Source organism: Mirounga angustirostris, unplaced genomic scaffold (assembly GCF_029215605.1).
Source record: "Mirounga angustirostris isolate CCGP_5_RB_7025 unplaced genomic scaffold, mMirAng1.0.hap1 SCAF_14, whole genome shotgun sequence".
NCBI lineage: Eukaryota > Metazoa > Chordata > Mammalia > Carnivora > Phocidae > Mirounga > Mirounga angustirostris.
Genome location: NW_026991722.1, coordinates 56,836,253 through 56,856,891, shown reverse-complemented (window position 1 = coordinate 56,856,891; position 20,639 = coordinate 56,836,253). Strand labels below are relative to the sequence as shown.

Below are 20,639 nucleotides of genomic sequence, written 5' to 3'. Positions count from 1 at the left end.
GTAAAGGGTAAAAAAAGCCCTTTTGAGGAAGGCACATTATTCAGTAAAAACACTGACTGAGTATAAAGCACTGATGTGAACTAAGAAAATTATTTTTAAAAAATTAAAAGGGACTTGCTACTAATTACAACTTTAATGAGTGTAATAAATAAGAATAAAGCCAGGGATGTCAACTGACAAGGAGAGTAGATTCATGCAGCAGGCATCGCTGATCGCTTCTTTTCTGACATCTGTCTGTAAAGTTTTCAGGAGATCATGGTTAAATTTCAAGTTCACGTGTGTACTGCTCCCTGGACTCCCTCCTGTAGGAATAGTACACAACAGGGCTACTGGTCTGTGCCAGGCCCCTCTGCTCCCCGCCACTACCAAGAAACAACCCACAGCAGCTTGTGTTCCCGAGCATGCGGCAAGGCACACACTATGTGCCGAAATTGTTGGCTACGCTGTAGGAAGGCCTAGGGTCTGATACCTTTTTCCCTAGGGTAAATTGTTTCCTTATCTCTATAGTATGGACTGTTGTGAAGCTGAGGTGATCACATAAACCATGTGCTTCCACAAAAGCCTGGTGCTTACAAATGCAATAAAAGTGTGCTTGTATTTCATCATTCCTGCTCCAGAAGTTCTGCCATGACCTCTCAGGTTCTTGCACTTTGTACAAAAACTGCCACCCCATCACTTAACTGTGAGACCTCAGGCATGTCACTGTCTCTCACGGCAGCTATGTCAACTCGCAGCTAAGCTCAGTAGTGTCACCTGCCCCAGAGGTAGGGTGTGGGAAGAATCAAAGGGGATAATTTACGAGAAAAGGCTTTGCAGTCTGCAAACGATGGTCATACTGCTGATGGTGGCATTCCTGTGCTGTCAGGCAGCCCGAAACATAAGTTAATATAAACGAACTCCATAACATCCAGTTGGGTGAGGCATGGTTACAACCCAGGAAATCACAAGGTTCCAAGGGGTGGACAAATAACTCTGGAAGACCTGCCCGGAGAAAAAATCTATAAAATGATGAGATCTTCCTGGGTATTTTCATATCTAAGATCAAGTCAATGGAGAAGGGCATGGGAAGTCAGAAGTAGAGCCAGAGTAGGGAGGATGTGGAGTTTATAAGTGTTTGTGGAATATTTCCTATGTATAAGGAGACTAGCAGTTTTCCCAGGTGAGGAAAAAACCCAAAAGCTGCTTCAAAGACAGGGATAGGTAGGGTGGGAGGAGGTTGCTCCCGCAGCTCCAAGGGCCATGTGGATATGGGTGGCGCAGCACTGGTGGGCACAGGCACTCAATGTGGCTGAGCAGGAGACCTCCTGCCAGCCCCGGGAGTCCAATCTTCCATGGTCAGAGGTCACACCGCCCAGAGCTCAGGTACATATGCTATTCAGCTCCTTCTTGTTTAACTTCTCTTCAACGCATCAATTCCCTGGTCCAGTCTGTTTTCAGACTGATCTTACTCAGATCAAGTCACTGCTCGAAAGCTTCCAGTGGCTCCTCATTGCCTTTAAAGTCTAAATTCCTTACCATAACATTTCCTTTGCTTTCTTCCAAAACATGACCCAAAGCAACCTTTCTGAATACCTCTCCAGGCTTCGTTAGGCATTCCATACCCAAGCATACCTTACAACTTCCTTGTCCTCTGTGTTCCTCCCACCCCAGCTATCTTGCCCCCCAGTTGGCTACTACAGTCCGTGCACCCTGGAATTTGGCATCTTTCCCACACCCACACCCTCCACAGAGTCCCCAAGAGATGAGTGCACCTCAGGTCACCCATCTTTGTCTCCAGGGACCCTTCCTCATCATCTCTCATTTTCTCAACACTTAGAGCCTTTATATGATTACTGTATGTCTAATACAGTGCTTACACCTAATAAATCCTCATTAGGTGTGTTCAGTGAGTGAATGTATCTTTTTTTTAACAATTTTATTTATTTGCAGAGAGAGAGAGTACAAACAAGGGGAGCACAGGCAGAGGAGAGGGAGAAGCAGGCTCCAGATGCAGGGCTCGATCCCAGGACACTGGGATCATGACCTGAGCCAAAGGCAGACACTTAACTGACTGAGCCACCCAAGCGCCCTGAGTGAATGCATCTTTACAAAAGCTTAACACTTAGTCCATCTCACATGCCAGGGTGCAAGCTACATAAGAACAGAATATCAGTCTAATTCATTATTCCTCATAGTACCTAACAAAATGGCCTGCCGATTATAAGCATTGAAGAAATAACTGTTTAGTCAGTGTTAAATGTGAACTGAGAAACTAATTTCAGCTTCATACACTAGAAGTCTGGCGTTTCAGATCAAGCCTCTTGTATTCTTAATATACTGAATATTACACGCTTGTTAAATTTATATCGAAGTATAACAAAAAAACAAAAGTATCTTCAAGGATTCAAAATCAGTTTAAATTATACAGCATTTATAATTTTGAAAACCTAGATTTTAAATCTAAAAATAGAACAGAATAAAAATTCAACATTAAAGATACATTCACTTATTAGCAAGTAAACTTTAAAAAATCTCAGGACATTATTAACTTGTGGCTTCAGTTGCAAAATATCTCAGCATATTATTAACTTATAGATTTGACTGTGTCATTTGAGGGTTGTATCATTTCATAACTTGTGCTTATGAATTATTCAAATAAAACTACAGTAAGAATAAAAAATGGAAACTGGTCAGTGTCTGATCAACAATAGCAGAGACAGCCAAATGTAAGTACTTTCTGAATCCCACTGAATTCAATCCTGCTGGGTCCATCAGTGGAATGAATAGGAGAAACAATTTTTCTCCCTCTAAAAATTATACCAATTTTCTTTCAATTTGCCAGTCTCTTTTTAAAATCTATTATTTCTCAATGATCAGTTCTCCCAGAAGCTTACCATACACACACACACACACACACACACACAGGTTAAATTAATAACACACTGGCTTATTTAAGCCTGATTCAAGTAAACCTAGTTAGTGAAAATCTACACCACATTAATTACTTACCTATAATTAGGAGAGTTTCTATGATCTTTATATTTTGTTCACACTATCTAAGAATTACCAAGTAGTATTTTATGCTTAAAGGAGATGACAGCATGACAGTTAACATCATGCTCCATGGTAAAAGCTGAAAGCTTTTTCTCTAAGACTAGGAGTAAGACAAGGATGTCCACTCTCACCATTTTTATTCAGTATCGTACTGTAAGTCCTAGCCACAGCAATTAACCAAGAAAAATAAATAAGAGGCACCCAAATGGGAAAGGAAGAAATAAAATGGCACTATTTGCAGATGTCATGATACTACATAAAGAAAATCCTAAAGACTACCAAAAAAACTATTCAAATTAATAAACAAATCCAGTAAAGTCACAGGACACAGCATTAACATAGAGCAATGGGTTGTGTTTCCATACACTAATAATGAGCTATCAGAGAAATTTTTAAAATCCCATTTATAATTGCATCAAAAGGAATAAAATACCTAGGAATAAATTTGACCAAGGAGGTGAAAGACCTGTACTCTGAAAACTATATAATATCCTTGAAAGAAATTGAAGACAACACAAATAAATGGAAAGATATTTCATGCTCAGATAAGAATTAGTATTATTAAAATGTCCATACTATACAAAGCAATCCATATATTCAATGTGATCCCCATCCAAATACCAATGGCATTCTTCTCAGAACTAAACTAAAGAATACTAAGATTTGTATGGGATCACAAAAGGCCCCAAATAACCAAAGCAATCTTGAAAAAGAAGAACAAGGCAGAAGGTATCATGCTCCCTGATTTCAATCTATACTATAAAGCTAGAGTCATCAAAACAGTATGGCAATGGCACAAAAACAGACACATTGATCAATAGAAGAGAACAGAGAACCCAGAAATAAACCTGTGCATATATAGCCAATTAATCTATGACAAAAGAGGCAAGAATATATGATGGGGGAATGGTACCTTTAATAAATGATGCTAGGAAAACTCAACAGTTACATGCAAAAGAACTGGACCACTATCATACACCATATACAAATATAAATTCAAAATGGATTAAAGGCTTGAATATAAGACCTGAAACCATAAAACTAGAAGAAAACACAAGCAGTAAACTCTTTGACATCAATCTTAGCAATTTTTTTTTGGACCGGTTTCCTCAGGCAAGGGCAACAAAAGGGATTATATCAAACTCACCAGCTTTTGTACAGTGTTAGAAACTATCGACAAGACAAAAAGGCAACCTAATGAATGGAAGAAGATATTTGCGTATCATGCAACTGATAAGGGGTTAATATCAAAGCATATAAAAAACTTACACAACTAAATACCCAAAGAAATAAGCAACTTGATTTAAAAAAGGGCAGAAGACTCGAATAGACTTTTTTTTTCCCAAAAAAGGCATACAGGTGGCCAACAGACACATGAAAAGATGCTCAACATCACTACTCATCAGGGAAATGCTAATCAAAACCACAAAGATAACACCTCACACCTATCAGATTGGCTATTACCAAAAGGATAAGAAATAACAAGTGGTAGCAAAGATGTGGAAAAAAGGGAATCCTTGTACACTGTGGGTGAGAATGTAAATTGTTATAGCTACTATGAAAAACAGTATGTAGTTTCCTCAAAAAATTTTAAAATAGAACTACCATATGAGCCAGCAATTCCAATTCTGGGTATTTATCTGAGGAACATAAAAACATCAATTCGAAGAAATATATCTGCCCTATATCCACTGCAGCATTATTTACAATAGCCAAGATATAGAAGCAACCTAAGTGTCCATCAATAGAAGAAAGGATAAAGAGGATACAGCATATATGTATATACATATACATACAGTAGAATACTACTCAGTCATAAAAAAGAATGAAATATTGCCATATTGCCTCTAGGTTGGACCTAGGGGATATTATGCTAAGTGAAATAAGTCAGAAAAAGTAAGTATCATATGATTTCACTTATATGTGCAATCTAAAAAGCAAAACAAAAATAAACTAAATAGAAACGGACTCATATTAAACTGGTAAGAACAGATACTACACTTGATCTTAGCCAAAAGGCCGAGAAGCGATGAAACGGACTCATAGATATAGGACACAAACTATTGGTTACCAGAGTGGGTAGGGGTTTGGGAGTGGGCAAAACAGGTGAAGGGGATTAAGAAGTACAAACTTCCAGTCACAAAATAAGTAAGTCACAGGGATGTAATGTACAGCATGGGAAATATAGTCAATAATATTGTAATGACTTTGTATGGTGATAGATGATAACTAGACTTATTTGGGGGACCATTTCATAATGTATAAAAACATCAAATCACTCTGATGTATACCTGAAAGTTAACAGGACAGTGTATGTCAATTATATTTTAAAAAAAGACAACAGCATGAAAAATTTAAAAAGAGAGTTTCAGTGTTTTATATTTTTCTCCAGAAATTTTTCTCCCATTCACCATCTGCAGTATATGAATTAGATGATCATGACCCTCGGTGCACTTAATATGCGATCTCCATTCACATGGACCTCCCAAGGGGAGTAAAATGAGATCAACATAATATATGACTCCTTCAATGTCTGCATGTTTAGAGTTATCAAAAAAATTCTGATACAAGTGGAATTGTAAAGAAAGTAGTGAAAGTACAAATACTATTACTGCACTTGCTTGGATTTATGATGAAAGTCAAAAAATCCTCCAAGGAAACCACATCTGCCTCACTGTGGTAAAACACACACACACACACACATTTTTTAAAACAATTATTTACCAACTTATCCAACATGTATGGCACAAGTTTGTGTACTATAATATATTTTACATCCCTTTTCAGCAAAGGAAGAGGATTAACAGATCTCAGATGTTGTACACACTCCACTAACCTTTACCTACAATTAACAAAAATTAATGCAATGCAACAATAACTTCATCTTCAGATTACCAAGATTTACGACATTAAACAGTATATACTTTCTGTTTTAAAATTTTTCTACTTAGCTCCAATATCAGATTCAGCACACAAATTATATGTGAGTTAAATTAAAAGCATATTTTATAACATTTTCTTTTTAGGATAAAGGTGACATATAGGGGTTTGTTCTTCTCCAACAGTCTTCTTTATTCCTAAAACAGTAACTGTATTTATCATATCTGCTTGGTATCAGTATTTGTTGGATTCACTCCACATGAAGTACAAGACTTTCCTATGTGATTCCTCACTAGCTTCATTACCTTTGTAACATATTCTAAGGGTGATATTTTTATTATTGCATATTTAAAAGACACATATAAAATTTTATTATTCAGGAGTTATTACAAATGACAAAAAATGTTCTTTTAGAACTTAATACCATTCTATCATGTCCTGAGTTGTTTTCTTGAAATAGTTAAGTAATTTTCTTAAGAACATTTTTCCCTTGTGCTGTGTGGGGCACACTTCATATCTTGTTTCTCAAATTATAAATAGTTCTCTGCAGCATCTCTGAAATTTGGAGTAATCTACAATATTCTACTGAGTAATAGATGAAAATTCTGAGTTAGCAGTGTGCTATGAATACCAGAGGCAACAAAAATTCTATATATGAACAGTATATGAAGTAGAGAAGCCAGGTCAACACACACAAAGAGGAGAGGTAGCATCATCTTGAGTTCTGGGGTTTATATATCTCTGTCTCCATCTCAAAGGCTTCAGTTCTCCATTCAAAGGTCCATGTTAAGGTCCTAGTTTATTTACAAGATTCTTTTTCATTTTAATGCCTCTTATGGCACAACTTCTAGTAACTTCCTATCTTTTAAAAATATAATGCCAAAAAGGGATGATGAAAAGTTACCATAGTTCAGTGTCTCCATGGTAAGGTAAGTAACCACTCCTCTTCCTACAGAAGAGAGTACCGATAGACTTCTACCCCCCTGTCTAGATTCTGTGTGTTCAGTATACTACACCTCCAGAAGTGCTTTGAAGTGTCAGGAACAACATTGGGTGATGAATCCCTCTGATTACCTAGCCATGTGCAGAAGAATGAGACACAAGATTAAGGTTTTATAAACTAAATAATATCTGTAAACTTCATGTATAATTCATCATGCCTTAAACTATTCATATAACACAGAATGGCATGTAAATTTGTGCACTTCCAACTTTTACATAAAGTCTGGGCTCGATATTCCCTACTAGCTACCAAATCCACCCCCACCTTCTCTACCCTTTTACTATGCCCTGAAGGCCAACCTACATGGTCTCTGCCTCTGGTTAGGGCCCATCAACAGGGGGATCCATTAAGAGGCTCAAAGACTTAAGGAAGGAGAGATCTGGCATTTTAGTTCATGGCCTCCATACCTGAAGGCTCTGGTTTGGCACCAGCTGAATTCATCTGTGAAAGTCACAGTTCTTGTGAGCTAACCCTCCAATGACTGTTTCCTGCCCTGGTGCTCCCACAAAAGTAAAAAGCACAGGGAAAGATGCACAAAGGGCAAGTGTGATAACCTGACAGCAAATCCTTATGGCTTGGAAGTGCCTGGACGGCTCTCTTCCTGACTTCTGGAAGCACCTGCTTCAGTTGACACCTTAGGCATAAAGTTGTCTGAACCTTCTTCTACGACTCCTATCGTCTCATCACACATGAACCTTGGGATTCTCCTGAACGCAATCATCTGGGGTTTCTTTTTCCCCAACACCTATACCCTGTACTGAACATTTACAGGAACTGAGCTAGAAGCTTCAGTCTTTCAATGATTGACAGAAGACAGTCCACAGCATCCAAAGCTTGGGGGAACAGCATCCCCAGAGCTTTTCTGGAAGGACTATCTCTGTATTTCCAGCACCATCTTTCTTTTGGAGAGTCTCCATCATTCCATCTCTATTCTTCTAGTGAGGGTGCATTCAAAGATTTCTCTAGCATTTCTTCCCTGTGGAATAAAGCTCCCTGCAGGAGCAGGACAGGAGAGGGTGGTATCTTTCAGGTGTGGGACACAGATCTGGAAATATGGCATCACAGCTTCTGAGAAAGAACCAGTCCTGCCCATCTTTCCAGGAAAGAACCAGACATACATCTTCAAAAGTGCTACATGCTGGGGAAGCAGCTTTAACTGGAGTGTATGTGAGGGCTGACAAAACATGATGTCATAACCTCAGTTTGCTTCCACAAACACACTTCTGGGGAATTTTTTTAATGCTTTAAACTCTTATACCTCCTTTTTTTTTTTTAAGATTTTATTTATTTATTTGAGAGAGAGAGAGTGAGAGAGCAATCATAAGTGAAAGGGGGGGAGGGTAGAGGGAGAAGCAGGTTCCCCGCTGAGCAGGCAGCCCGATGCAGGACTTGATCCCAGGGCTCTGGGATCATGACCTGAGCTGAAGGCAGACACTTAACTGACTGAGCCACCAAGGTGACCCACCTTGTTTATGCTCCATACAAACATAGAAGGTACATGTAGTCAAATACAATTTCAGTCCATCTCCATTACCATAAAATATGAAGCATAGTATTGCTTGCTGTCCATTAAGGAAATTATCATTCTACATGAACATAAACATATTCTGTTGCCAATACATACTTTATCGTGCTTAGATGTGCATTTTAAATGGAAAGTTAAATTATCCTAGGGAATAAAATTATCATTAGGAAGGTTTCCTAAAGCAATTACGGTAGGAGTGGATTTTTAAATTATCATCTAACAGGCTGCTGATATCAGATAAATTAAGAATAAATCAAAATAAGATTAAATGTGTAAATAATGTGTTACCTCAATTACACTATAGGTATAAGTCATTACATGGAAAGGTTTTTATTGAAAATGGAGAACATTCACCAAAAGTGATTTTTTTCTCCCTGGTGGTTTTATGCCATTTATTGTATCTCCTTGCCAGACTGCAATTAAATTTCAGATTTTCTCTAACTCACCAATGAACCCCCTTTTGCCTATTTATCCATTTAGAAATCTCATACTTCAAGTATAAAAAATTCCATGCTATCAAAAGTAATGATTTGCTCTTTTCAAAATTACATTTTCAATATTTAAAATACTTTTTGCAATCTAATAGTGAAACTGGTCAGTTTTGTGCATTCCCAATGCACATATTAAAATTTTACTTTAAAACATTTATTATGAGATTAGTTGAGGTTATAAACTAGAACAAAATCATTTTGAATAAGTCAGAAGCAATAACCTTATTTTACACCAATTCTTTCTACAGCAGCTTATATTTGTTTTATAAAACAGTCAAAATCTTTTTGAAACTATTACTTCTTTCAGGAGCTTTCTCTTTGATGTCATTAACTTTGGCCTCTTTTTTTATCTTCAATCTTAAATTAATTCCCTGGGAAGCACATAGCTTGTTGGCTGGTTGGAGGGATTAAATATAAGGGTTTATAAAGAAAAGCAGCTTTTGATACAATGCTATTACAACATGATCACTTACCCATAAATTGTCAGATACAGAGGGTTTTTTATGTTAGACACAAATGTTGTTCATTTTAAAAGCTATTAGCAGGCAACAAATAGAATGGGGATTATTTTTGTAGTTTGTATTCATTTTACAAATAAATAATCAGCTAACATGACTCCAGGACAACAAACAATGCTTTTTGCTCCTGTGTTATTTGCTTGCAGATCTTTTTTCTTTTTTTTGCCACAGGTATTCATTGTCATATGCTAAAAGGCCCCTTCTTATTCACCTAGTCAAAGGATTTCACTGATATTATGCAAATAAGGGAATATGCCTGAAATATTCTAATTTAACATTAGCTTTTGGGTGCTTTTGGGTTTCTATGATTTGAGACAGCAATTGTGTAGCAATAAAAGACTCTTGTTTAAGGCAGAAGTGTGTTTTTTTAATCACCACACATTGTTTTAGAATAGTTTTTGAGAAAGCATTTTAAGCAAAAAGATTTCAGAGCAAGGGTCGGCTTTTTGTCTTAGGGTTTTTCCCCAGCATCTACTCCCTCTGTGCCTGGTAACCACACCCTGAGTTCCTTCAGGGTATGTACCCCTCCATCAGTGGGTGCAGACTTGGAGTCCCTGCCTTTCTGGAGAAAGATCCATGAAACATTCTCTTCAGTGTTTTGAGTCTTGATTAGTGTGGTGCCTAAAGAGAGAAAAGGATCCCATCCTGTTGCCTGCAACATGCCCTGAAAAGACAAGGCAGTAGTTAGGTAATAAATCTTGTTCCCTAAAACTCCTCTGGATCGCTTCTGACAGTCACTATCCTGAGTCCAGTTTTCTGGCCTGCCACTGGATTCTGTGAGCTTCCTGAGGTCCTTACGATAAATTCCCTTTCTGCTTTAAATTAACTGTGGTCCAATTTTATTGCTTGCAACCAAAGAATTCTAACTGATACAGGTGCCCTTTTGTGAGATTATCTCTATGATACAGTAATGGACACTGACTTGATTTTAGCCATCAGATGTTCCTCCAAGAGATGAATTATTGCCTGACCTTGCTTGGTGGCCCTTGAGGAGGCCTTAGGAGGTAAACTCAAAAATATCAAAGCCTTAGGAGAACTGCTTCTAAGGGTTTGGCTGTTGCCATATCACCCTAGGACTTGGTAACTGATCAACATGGTAATGTTACATTTGCCCGTTTATATAATGGACCTTCTAATTTATGACCTATAATCTCAATTATATTTGTAGAAACCCCAAGTGATCCAGTACCACAGACTCATTCCCGCAATAAAATGAGCAGTGAACTGACCCATAATACATCTCTGTCTCACCTATAACACACATTGGAAGTCTGCATATAAAGAGTTTAGAAATACCTGAACAATACTCTCTCCTCTTCTAATATGTTCACTATCATCTTTAGGAATCTCTAACACCCTTTGAGGCATCAAGATATAATGATCATACTTGAGCTGAAAATTCTGCCCACAAACTTCTTAAAATCAAATGAAATTAGCCATCCTGACTGAAATAAGATGTTTGCTGGGCCACATAGGTTAGTGCTTATTCCAGCAGGGTTCAGACAGAGCTCGGAGTGCTTGGAGGCATTCTGAGATATTCTTTGTGGTGGGTGGATTTCTAAAAATGAACCCACACCCACCCCTAGATACCACACCTTTTAGAACTGAATAGGATGACATATCACTCCTATGATTTTTTCATTATTATGCTTATCATCATATGCATACTTCTGATTATGATAACATTATGCCATGCTGTTATATGGCAAAGTGGACCTTAAGAGTGAGACATTCTAGGGTGCCTGGATGGCTCAGTTGGTTCAGCGACTGCCTTCGGCTCAGGTCATGATCCTGGAGTCCCGGGATCGAGTCCCGCATCAGGCTCCCTGCTCGGCGGGGAGCCTGCTTCTCCCTCTGACTCTCCCCCCTCTCATGTGCTGTCTCTCTCATTCTCTCAGTCTCAAATAAATAAATAAAATCTTTAAAAAAAAAAAAAAAGAGTCAGACATTCTAACCTCAGGGGCTGATCTAATCTCTTAAGCTCTCAAAAGTGGAGAGCTTTCTCAGGCTGGTAGCACGAAAGGAGGAAGTCAGAAAGATTTGACTGCATGAACCCTTGCTGGCCCTGAAGATGGAGGGGCCATGAGAAGGATGCAAATAGCTTTTGACAAGCTGAGAACCACCTCCTACTGAACATCAGCAAGGAGATGTGGTCCTCAGACCAGAGCCACAAGCAACTGGGTTCCACCAGCAATGAACATGGAAGTGAATTCTTCCCCAGAGCCTACAGATAAGCACTCAACCAGGGGACACCTTGATCTTGGCCTTGTGGTACCCTGAGTATACAAAGCCAGCCCAGCCTTCTGACTTACAGAACTGGGAGCTACTCAATGCATATTGTCTTAATCTGCTACATCTGTGGCAACATGTCACACAACAGCAGAAAGCGAATATGTCCCTTGATCAGGAAACTCTTGGGGTGCCTGGGTGGCTCAGTCATTTAAGTGACTGACTCTTGATTTTGTCTCAGGTCATGATCTCAGGGTCATGAGATTGAGCCCTTGGGGCTAAGATTTTCCCTCTCTGGCTCCCTCTACCTCTGCCCCCTGCCCCTGCTCTCTCTCTCAAAAAAAAAAGGGGGTGGGGGGTTAGGGGTACCTGGGTGGTTCTGTTGGTTGAGTGTCCAACCTTGATTTTGACTCAGGTCATGATCCCAGGGTCGGGATTCAGCCCTGCATTGGGCTCTGTGCTCAGCAGGGATTCTGGGAGTCTGCTTCAGATTCTCTCTCCCTCTCTCTCCATCCCTACCCTCGCTCATGTGCTCCCCCCCAACTCAAAAAAATAAATATATATATGTACATGCTGAAAGAAACTCTTGGTCAGCTAAAATTACTTCTCATATCAGAGCTTCTAGGTGTCTTCCCATGGAAAAGAAAGTGTCTATGGGCAATTACTCTCCAAGTTCCTTTGCCAACCTCCCATGCCCAGTAAGATCCTCTGTCACGGAAGGGGCAAAAGGAAGGGACAGGACAGCCACAATGAATGAGTGACAATTCAGGGCCATGATGTTACAAGCAGTCTTCACTTGATGTGCAGAGCAGTCCTAGCAGGAGAGAGCACATCCTCATTTCACAGAAAAAGAAACTAAGCTCCCACAGATAGTAGGTTACAGAGAAGCTCAAAGTTACACACCAGCATGTGAGAGCCAACAAGAAACAAAGTGTTCTCCAAACTGGGTTTTCACTGTTAAATTTATCCCAAATTACACTTACCCAAAAATTACTGCAGGACACTAAACCATAAGGACACTAAAGAAACCCAAAGAGTAGGCTTCAGGCCCAGGGTGCTCTGGCCAATGAAACTCACACTCTCCATCTCTGAGACTGAAGGAAAGAATGTCTTCACAGAGCCACTTAAAATAAAAACTCCTAAACAACTCCCCCCAAGCCCCTGAAGCAAATTATATCTGAAACAAAACAAAACAAAACAAAACAAAACTTTTGTGATTTCTTACAAGTAAATCATGTCTCTTTTTTTTTTTTTTTTTTTTGAGACAGAGAGAACAAGAGAGAGAGCACATGAGAGGGGGGAGGTTCAGAGGCAGAAGCAGGCTCCCTGCTGAGCAGGGAGCCCGATGCGGGACTCGATCCAGGGACTCCAGGATCATGACCTGAGCCGAAGGCAGTCGCTTAACCAACTGAGCCACCCAGGCGCCCAATCGTGTCTCATTTTTAAGCTGCATTTTAAAAGTAACTTGAAGAGGTCATATATTTTCATCAACCCTACAATTACACCACAATGGGTCTTTTTTGATTTTGAATTTTTGGCACCTAACAAATAGAGCTTTTTAAATACTTTCTACTATCATTTGATTGTAGATTGTAGATTGCACCAATCATGTAACAATTGTCCCATATCCTGAGAAAGCTGGAATAAATCAGGTATAGCCTAATAAAAGGGAACAGAAATGAGTGAAACTTAAGATGCTATAGGCTTTTCTTCTTTATTTCTGTTTTTCACATATCACATAATATTGATAACATTGACCTCATAGCCAAATAATTCTAAATAAAATTGCCTGTTAGTATGTATTTAATGCTACTTTCTCTATCAAGTTGTTTCATAGACCTTCGTAGATAGTCCCCTGGGATAGCTCTATCTGAGATACTCTCCGGCCACAATATTTAAATACACGCAAACCAGGATAAGGCTAAAATCTAGCCTACAGGTTATGAGCTGGAACTCAAGAATCTAACCAACTATACTGGAATCCCAGCCCTTCCTAGTTGAGTGGTCTTGAGAATGATACATAATTTCAGTTTCCTCTTCTGGAAAATGCAGATCACAGTACCACCCATAGGATGGTAAAGGTTAAATAAATTAACTCACAAAGCACTTACATAGTGCTTACTAGGTGTTGGGCACGATTTTAAACATCAGTTCTAATGAATGTTTTGCTCATTATATTTACACACTCTCCTCTACAGCCACTGCCAGTGTATGACAAACACCTAGAAGAGACTTCTGGGGTCTTCTTTTCCAGGGCCCCCCATCTCTACATATTCCCAATTAAACCAGAAATATACTCATCTACAGCCTTAGGTATGAGAGGACCACATTTTTAGTACATAAATAAAAATGTAAAATTACTGTAAAGTGAATATAAAAACTTCAGAGTTGTTATTAAAAGCAAAGTAACCAACAACCAAGCAGGTAATGTGGCTAATGTAGTGGTTGTGGTCATCTGGAAGGCAGTACAAATTAGCAATATTTAGTAGGTAAACCAGTAATGCATTTGGGAGCTCTTCTTGGATGTGAATAAGGATTCTTTTTAGGAATGTAACACTATTTTAATTTCCAAACACAGTAGGTGAGAGAGTACTGAGCAGAGAGGTATGCAACAAACTGATGCTGAAAACAAAATTATAAGGAGGAAACTTGATGGTATATGCCAATGGGCTCCACTTGCCCATTAAGCAATAATGATAAATTTGCTCATTAAGAGCAAAGTCCTATAAAATATGGACTTTGTAGGCAGACAGACCCTCTACTTTCTAGCTTTAACCTTGGCAAGCTACTTTATTACTTTAATTGAAGCATAATGGTAGACAATACCCTATTAGTTTTAGGTGTACATCACAGTGATTTGATATTTTTAGACATTACAAAATGATCCCCATGATAAGTCTGGTTGCGATCTGTCACTATACAAAATTATTACAGTATTATTGACTATATTCCCTATCCTGTATTACATCCTTGTGACTTATTTATTTTATAACTGGAAGTTTGTGCCTCTCAATCCCTTCCACCTATTATGCTAATCCCCACCCTTGCAACACCATCTGTATGTCTTCTTTGGAAAAATTTGAGTCCTGTGCCCATGCTTTAATTGGGTTATTTAGCTTGGTTTTTTTTATATTAAGTTGTGTAGGTTCTTAATATATTTTAGATATTAACCCCTATAAATATCTTCTCCTATTCAGTAGGTTGCCTTTTTGTTTTGTTGGTGGTTTCCTTCACCGGCAAAAGCTTTTTTAGTTTGAGGTAATCTCACTTGTTTATTTTAGCTTCTGTTGCCCATATCTGAGGAGACTAGTCCAAAGGGGAAAAAAAAAAAAAAAAAACAGGGGCACCTGGGTAGCTTAGTTGGTTAAGCGTCCAATTCTTGATTTCAGTTCAGGTCATGATCTCAGGGTCGTAAGATCGAGCACTGGGCTCCACACTAGGCATGGTGCCTGCTTAGGATTCTCCCCCTCCCTCTCCCTCTGCTCCTCCCCACCCCAGTCATGCTCTCTCTCTCTCATATATATATATAACTAAGATTGATGATAAAGAGCTCATTACCTAAGTTCTCTGCTAGTTTTATGGTTTTAGGTCTCACATTCAAGTCTTTATCCATTTTTTATTTATTTTTGTTTATGGTGTAAAGCAGTCGTATATCTATTGTAGAATTTTTTTGTGGTTGCCATGAAGTTCCAAATAACAACCTACATATATAGCAGTCTATTTTAAGCTGATAGTTGCTTAAGTTCAAATATATTCTAAAAGAATTACATTTCTAACCCCCTCCCCCATTTTGTTTTTGATGTCACATATTACATCTTTTTATTCCGTGTATCCCTTACCTACTTTTAGTTAAGTTATATTTGATTTCACTATTTTTGTCTTTTAATCTTCATACTAGCTTTTCAAGTGGCTGGTCCCTGCCTTATGATGTATTTGCCTTTAACAATGAGATTTTTTTCTTTCATATGTTTTCTTATTCCTAGTTATGCTTTGTTTTTCTGCTTAAAGAAGACAATTTAACAAATTTTTTGTTTTTCTGCTTAAAGAAGACAATTTAACAAATTTTTTGTAAGGCTAATCTAGTAGTGATGAACTCCTTTAGTTTCTGCTTGTCTGGGAAACTCTTTATCTTTCCTTCAAATCTGAATGATAATCTTGCTGGGTGGAGTATTCTTGGTTGTAAGTTTTTCCCTTTAAGTACTTTAAATATCCCGCCACTCTCTTCTGGCCTGCAAAGTTTCTGCTGAAAATCAGCTGATAGTCTTATGGTGTTTCCCACATATGTGACTATTTTTCTCTTGCTTCATTTAAGGTTCTCTCTTTCTCTTTAACTTATGTCATTTTAATTATAACATGTCTTGGTGTGGATTTCTTTGGGTTCATCTTGTTTGGAACTCTCTGTGATTCCTTCCCCAAGTTAGGGAAGTTTTCAGCCATTATTTCTTCAAATAAGTTTTCTGTCCCCTTTCTCTCTTCTCTTTCTGGGATCCTATTAATGTGAATGGTTAGTACACTTGATGTTGTTCTAGAGGTCGCTTAACCTATCCCCATTTTTTAAGTTCTTTTTTTATTTTTGCTGTTCAGACTGGGTGACTTCTATTCTTCTGTCTTCCAGGTTGCTGATCATCTAATCCACTGTTGATTCACTCCAGTGTATTTTTCATTTCAGTTATTGTATTCTTCTTCTCTTATTGGCTCATTCTTATATTTTCTAACTCTTCATTTAAGTTCTCACTGTGTTCTTCCATTATTCTCCCAAGTTTGGTTAGCATCTTTATGACCATTGCTTTGAACTCTTTTATCAGGTAAATTCCTTATCTCCATTTCATTAGGGTTTTTTTCCTGGGGTTTTATCTTGTTCTTTCATATCGAATATACTCCTCTGCCTCCTCATTTTGTTTGACTTTCTGTGTTTATTTCTACGAATGAGGAGGAACAGCTACCTCTCCTGGTCTCAAAGGTGTAGCTTTATGTAAGAGCATTCCCTGTGTAGACTGAATGTGACTGGTGGTTTTGGCAGTCCAACTGGAGCTGTGTTGGACACAAGCCATGGGAGTGCCATTGGTGGGTAGAGTCCCAGAATCTGCCACCCGAGGCTACCTTGGGATGGCTGGAACTGGAGGCCAGGGGCCTTGGGTGCACTGGGGTAGCCCCAGAAGGCCAGCTAGAACACCTGGACCCTGCTCCCATCAGCGTTATTGGGGGGGGGGGCATAAAAAGTGGCCCTCACTAGATCCTTTGACCCCAGAGAGAGTTCCAGCAGTTACCCTCCAATTTGGCAAACACTGTAGGGTTAGTTAATGGATTTCCTTCTCTTATATTCTAGTTGTCCTTTATAACACTGGTTTTTCTCTATGCCCCAGGGCAGGCAAATCTGCAGTGAGCCCTTCAGTGATAACCCTCGCTACCAAGGTTGCCATGTCAGGGGTGGGGTTCCCATCATTATCACTTCTTCATCTCTCCTAGCCTTCTCTATGTGGTCCCTCTGTCATTTGTTGTGCAGAAGCTGTTCAATTAGCCCTCGGTTCTTCTTCAGAAGGAACTGCTCTCTATGTAGGTGTAGATTCCTTGTCCAGGGGAGAAGGTGAGTTCAGAGTCTCACCATGATGCCATCGTGGACTGCCCTCCTGGTGAGATACTTTAAACACCACTGAATCTCAATTTCAACAAAAAGGATAACAGGAGTACCTTCTCATAATTATCTGAGGATTAAATGAAATAATGCATAAAAGTTGATGAGAAGGACTCATTAAGTTTATCCATCATTATTCAGCCAATTCTGAGATTCACATTTTAAAAAGAACTGGATTACAAAAGGGGGAGAAAACCCTCAAGACAAATTACTGCTTTCCTTACATATTAACCTTAAGAAAGTTAAAGGTTTCTAAAGTACAGTGTCCTCTTTCCTCTGAGCACTCACTTCACACACATTTCCCCTTGACTCCATCAACCAATCCATGTTGGATTCCAAGATTCAGGTATGTCAGCAACCATTAGAGAAAGGGGAAATGGTTACTTCCTAGGGGCTGGGCAGGTTCACTACAGATTGAGGCAAATGTTGAACCAGCCACCCAGGGCAGACATGGAATCAAGAGTGGCTATTCTTAGGGGGTAAAGGAAGGAAGAGTGACACCTTGCATGGCACAGTTAGGTGAGGTCACAGCTAGTGAAAGTTGCAAAGACCAACAAGGATACATTTCATTATTTTCGAGGAATACTTATACCATAAAGTTGTAAGACAACAGGCACTTCTTCAGTTTTCTCTGTGCAAGCAAAAAATGCCCAGTTTCCCAGGTAAAACAGTAAAGAAGCATTTCCCAATGTATTAGTCCCTTGTCTATGTGCATTTGGACATAGGAAGTATACAACAGTTCTAATATGTGGGAATATTTTCCCTACATCTCCTCGAAAATGTCATCCCTCACAAGCATGATGTACAGTAACACAATTTCCTTCATCACTACCAGACAACAATATATTTTTATGTTGTGCTACAACAATTCAAGCATCAATCAATGAAGTTCTCACAATACACCAAGGCCCTTGGAGACAGAAACCTGCCACCTTGAATACAGCACACTGCTGTAAGCAAGTTGCTATTTACATAGTTGTCTTTGGTTTAAGGGATAGAAATGCCATTATAGCATGGCACAGAATCACACATGGCCCAAGTGAACTACCACACATTAACCTGCCCCTCTCCATCACATTTGATTCCTTCATATTTGAAATATTTAGAATTCATAGCTTCCACTAAATTATACTTTAATAATGCGTTAAAAAAGCCTATTGCCAAGGCTAACTACTAACTTAAAAATTACATGACGGGGTGCCTGGGTGGCTCAGTCGGTTGGGCATCTGCCTTGGGCTCAGGTCATTGTCCCAGGGTCCTGGGATTGAGCCCCACATCAGGCTCCCTGCTCGGCAGGAGGCCTGCTTCTCCCTCTCCCACTCTCCCTGCTTGTGTTCCTTCTCTTACTGTGTCTCTCTCTGTGAGATAAATAAATAAAAATCTAAAAAAAAAATTACATGACAAATTAATAGATCACAGTCTTCCATATTACTTCTTTATAAAAGATTTTATTTTTTTATTTTTAAACTTTTTTATATTTATTTAGAGAGAGATAAAGAGCATGTGAGTGGGGGGTGGGCAGAGGGAGAGGGAGAATCTTAAGCAGGTTCCACCTCAGCACAGAGCCCAACTCAGGTCTTGTCATGACCTGAGCCAAAAACAAGAGTCAGATGCTTAACCAACCAAGCCACCTGGACACTCCTAAAAGATTTTATTTTTTAGAGCAATTTTAGGTTTATAGCAAAATTGAGATCAAGGTATAGAAACTTCCCATATATTTCCTGACCTCCATTATCATGCATAGCTTCCCCCATTATCAACATCCCCTGCCAGAGTGGTACATATCTTCCTTAGGATGAACATACAATGACACCTCACAATCACCAAAGTCCATAATTGACATTACAATTCACTCTTGGTGTTGTAAATTCTATGGGCTTGGGCGAAGTATAATAACATGTATCCATCATTGTAATATCATAAAGAATATTTTCACAGACCTAAAAATCTTCTGTGTTCTGCCTGCTCATCTCTCCCTCCACCATCCAACCCTGGAAACCACTATGATCCCTTTACAGTCTCCATAGTTTTGCCTTTAGCAGAATGTCATATAGTTGACACCATACAGTACTGGCTTCTTTCAGGTTGGCTTCTTTCACTGAGTAATATTTGTTTAAGTTTCCTCCATGTCTCTTCATGGCTTGATAGCTCTTTCCTTTATAGCACTGAATAATGTTCCATTGTCTGGATGTATCACAGTTTATTTATCCATTCACCTACTGAAGGTCATCATGGTTACTCTGAAGTTTTGACAATTATGAATAAAGCTGCTATAAACATCCAACCACAGGTTTTTATGTGGGCCTAAGTTTTCATAAGGAGTGTGATTGCTAGACGGTATGAAAAGAATGTTTAGAAACTACCATATTATCTTCCAAAGCACCATTTTGCTTTCCCATCAGCAATAAATGAGAGTTCCTATTACTCCACATTTTCACCAGCATTTGGTGCTGTTAGTGTTTTGGATTTTGACCATTCTAATAGTCAGACCAGTCTAATAGTCTAATATAGTGGTATTTCATTGCTGTTTTCATTTGCACTTCCCTGATGACATATGATGTTGAACATTTTTTCATATCTTTATTTGCCATCTGTTTATCTTCTTTGATGAAGTGTCTGTTATGATCTGTTACCCTCCCATATCATTTTAGGCCCACAAAGTCTATTAAAAACAGTCATAATTCACCATAAAACTTCGAATGCTAAAATTTTATATATAGATCTCTGAGAAAATAAAAAAATTCCCAGTTATAAACCCTGATCTGAAAGTTCCTTATTAGTCATACTTAGCATCAAATGTGGAAATATGTAAAAAAAAAAGTCCTTATATGTTAAATAAGTCACCCAATGTGGCATAAGAAGATGGATTCAACGTTTTAAAAATCTGAACAGTGTATCTTCCTAGTTGTCTAAATTTTATGTAACGATTATTAGCAGTTTTACTAAATGCTACATAGCTTGCAGTTATAGAATGCAACAAAAAACTTAAAATACATGCTCAAAAATAAAGGGCAAAAGTAAAGATAATCTCATCGTTTACCTGAAGGGTTAGAAAAAATAAAAAGATTTGAGCATCGACTGCTGGCAAAGGTGTGAGAAAACAGGAATGCCCCCCTATTGCTACAAGGAGGATGAATTACACATCCTTTGGGGAAAGTATCTAGTGATGGCAGTTAAAATTTAAAAGGCACATACCCTCTGACTCAGCAATCCTGGTCTCAGGAATCTATTCCACGGATATAAAAGCATCAGCATTTAAGGATGGATACAGACAGGTATCAAAAGCTAGTGAAACAAAAGCAAAAATGAACTTTTGGGACTTCATCAA

At 38.6% G+C, this 20,639-nt stretch overlaps 1 protein-coding gene and 1 pseudogene across 2 annotated transcripts in view; both read right to left on the bottom strand.

Moving 5' to 3' along the window:
- PTPRM (protein tyrosine phosphatase receptor type M) overlaps positions 1–20,639 on the bottom strand; it is an 810,901-nt gene that overhangs the window by 684,731 nt on the left and 105,531 nt on the right. The gene's annotated exons all lie outside the window — the stretch shown is intronic.
- Positions 4,952–5,064, bottom strand: LOC123853354 (U2 spliceosomal RNA; annotated as a pseudogene).